At 45.4% G+C, this 3,534-nt stretch overlaps 1 non-coding gene across 1 annotated transcript; it reads right to left on the reverse strand.

The window, feature by feature from the left end:
* Positions 1 to 1,006: 1,006 nt before the first annotated feature.
* On the reverse strand, positions 1,007 to 1,079 carry Trnaa-cgc (transfer RNA alanine (anticodon CGC)). The gene has a single exon. It is a non-coding gene; the product is annotated as a tRNA-Ala (tRNA).
* Positions 1,080 to 3,534: the final 2,455 nt, after the last annotated feature.

Below are 3,534 nucleotides of genomic sequence, written 5' to 3' on the forward strand. Positions count from 1 at the left end.
ATGCCCGAGGGAGGACTCGAACCTCCGCCGGGACCAGCCGCACGGTCCATGACTCCAACGCCTAAGACCGCTCGGCTAACCTCGCGCGTCTTATGGGGAAAACTAAAGCGTGTAAATGGTTTTCCTGTTCCAAAAATGGTGAGATGTCAGTTGATGACAAATCTCATTCTTGTCTTCCTTCTACAGCCCGAAAACATGAAAATGTTGAAAACATTCATGAAAATGTCAACGAAGAAATTGTAGAGCTGTCGGTAGTGACCTGTATTTCAGCGTAGCGAGTTGTGTCGGAAGATTTGGGAATGAAAAGCGTGGCTGCCGAATCGCGACTGCTGACTGCTGAACATTAACAAGACCGCAAGGAACCATGCTTTGGTTTGAGAGAAAAGTCCCGAAATGATCGAAAATTTTTTCTCAAAAATGTCACAACCGTGGAATCATGGTGCTACGCTTACGACTCTGAATCAAAGCAGCAGCCAAGCCAGTGAATGCCTTCAAGTTCGCCTCGCCCCCAGAAAGCTCGTCAGGTGAAATGCTGGTTTGCTTTTCCTGTGTGCGAGGAGTCGTCCATTCAGAGTTTGTTCCGTGGGTTACGCAGTTAACCAGGCACTTGGAACTTTTCAAAAGATTTCGCAACAGAGTACGGCGGTAGCGGTCTGATTTGTAGCAGTCGGGTGACGGGTTTTTCCATCATGACAATGCCCCTGCTAACACAACCCTGTCTGTACGACCACTCTTGACCAAAGTGGTATGAAAGTTGTTCCTCACTCCAATTACTCACCCGACCTTTCCCCTCGCCACTTTTTTTAGTTTCCCAGAACGGAAAGAGACAAGAGGAGGAGGAGGATATTAGTGTTTAACGTCCCGTCGACAACGAGGTCATTAGAGACGGAGCGCAAGCTCGGGTGAGGGAAGGATGGGGAAGGAAATTGGCCGTGCCCTTTCAAAAGAACCATCCCGGCATTTGCCTGAAGCGATTTAGGGAAATCACGGAAAACCTAAATCAGGATGGCCGGAGACGGGATTGAACCGTCGTCCTCCCGAATGCGAGTCCAGTGTGCTAACCACTGCACCACCTCGCTCGGTAAAGAGACAAGAAAGGAAAGCGTTTTGCAGATGTTGCAGAGGTGCAGAAAGAAACGACGAAGACGCTATCAAGCATTACAGAAGATAAATTTAAACAATGTTTCGAAAATTGAATAAAATATTAGACAACTATATTAGTGGAAGTGGAGAGTACTTTGGAGGTCAGTGGAGGTTTGCACTTAAAATGTGAATAACTAAATTGAAGAATAAGTTCGATTCTTTTTGGTACCACTTCATGTCATCAGTACTGGGTGAGTCAAATGGAAGACTTGGATCTGTTGAGAGGGTTTTGGGAAAGTGGAGTGCATCTGCACCCAAGACGACTTTGCGACCAGTTCTACTGTTCCAGTGTTTGAAGTCCTTATAAGCTAGACGTGACAACATACTTGGAACAAAATGAGAGACACAATTCTACGTTTATAACAGGCAGGTATTGGCGATACGAAACTACAACAAAATGCTCGAGGAACCAAATGACGATCTTTGAAAGAAAAACGACGCCGTTGTCGCTAAAGCCTGTTAAGTAAATTTAGCGGACCATATTTGAAAAACACCATGCCGCCATCATACAGCGACAACCATATACGCTGAGGTAACAAAGCTCATGGGGAAGCGATATCCAGGTATACAGATGCCAGTAGTCTCGCGTACACAAGTTATAAAAGGGCGCTGCATTGGCGGAGCTGTCGATTGTACTTAGGTGATTCTTGCGAAAAGCTTTCCAACCTCATGATGGCCACACGACCGAGATTAATACACTTGGAACGCGGAACAGTAGCTGGAGCTAATGCATGGGATATTCCGTTTCGGAAATCGTTAGAGAATTCATTATTGCCATATCCACAGTGACAAGTGAGAGTCGAGAACATGAAATTTCGGGCATAACCTCTCACCACGGACAGCACAGTGGCCGACGGTCTTCATATAACGACCGAGAACAGCAGTGTTTGCGGATAGTTGTCAGTGCTGACAGACAAGCAACATCGATTCCTGCAACGTGAAACGTATAACGAAGGTATCCGTTCGGACGGTGCGGCGGAATTTGGTGTTTATGGGCGATGGCAGCAGACGACTGACGCGAGCGCGTTTCCAAACATCTACATCTACATGACTACTCTGCAATTTACATTTAAGTGCTTGGCAGAGGGTTCACCGAACCACAATCATACTATCACTCTACCATTCCACTCCCGAACAGCGCGCGGGAAAAACGAACACCTAAACCTTTCTGTTCGAGCTCTGATTTCTCTTATTTTATTTTGATGATCATTTCTACCTATGTAGGTTGGGCTCAACAAGATATTTTCGCATTCGGAAGAGAAAGTTGGTGACTGAAATTTCGTAAATAGATCTCGCCGCGACGAAAAACGTCTTTGCTTTAATGACTTCCATCCCAACTCGCGTACCGTATCTGCAACACTCTCTCCCCTATTACGTGATAATACAAAACGAGCTGCCCTTTTCTGCACCCTTTCGATGTCCTCCGTCAATCCCACCTGGTAAGGATCCCACACAACGCAGCAATATTCTAACAGAGGACGAACGAGTGTAGTGTAAGCTGTCTCTTTAGTGGACTTGTTGCATCTTCTGAGTGTACTGCCAATGAAACGCAACCTTTGGCTCGCCTTCCCCACAATATTATCTGTGTGGTCTTTCCAACTGAAGTTGTTCGTAATTTTAACACCCAGGTACTTAATTGAATCGACAACCTTGAGAATTGTACTATTTATCGAGTAATCGAATTCCAACGGATTTCTTTCGGAACTCATGTGGATCACCTCACATTTTTCGTTATTTAGCGTCAACTGCCACCTGCCACACCATACAGCAACTTTTCTAAATCGCTTTGCAACTGATACTGGTCTTCGGATCATCTTACTAGACGGTAAATTACAACATCATCTGCGAACAACCTAAGAGAACTGCTCAGATTGTTACCCAGGTCATTTATATAGATCAGGAACAGCAGAGGTTCCAGGACGCTTCCCTGGGGAACACCTGATATCACTTCAGTTTTACTCGATGATTTGCCCTCTATTACCACGAACTGCGACCTGCCTGACAGGAAATCACGAATCCAGTCGCACAACTGAGACGGTACTCCATAGGCCCGCAGCTTGATTAGAAGTCGCTTGTGAGGAACGAAGCTTTCCGGAAATCTAGAAATACGGAATCAACTTGAGATCCCCTGTCGGTAGCGTCCATTACTTCGTGAGAATTAAGAGCTAGCTGCGTTGCACAAGAACGATGTTTTCTGAAACCATGATGATTACGTATCAATAGATCATTCCCTTCGAGGTGATTCCTAATGTTTGAGTTCAGTATATGCTCCAAAACCCTATTGCAAACCGACGTCAATGATATAGGTCTGTAGTTCGATGGATTACTCCTACTACCCTTCTTAAACATTGGTACGATCTGCACAATTTTCCAATCTATTGTATCAGCGTA

Source organism: Schistocerca cancellata, chromosome 11, assembly GCF_023864275.1.
Source record: "Schistocerca cancellata isolate TAMUIC-IGC-003103 chromosome 11, iqSchCanc2.1, whole genome shotgun sequence".
Classification (NCBI taxonomy): domain Eukaryota; kingdom Metazoa; phylum Arthropoda; class Insecta; order Orthoptera; family Acrididae; genus Schistocerca; species Schistocerca cancellata.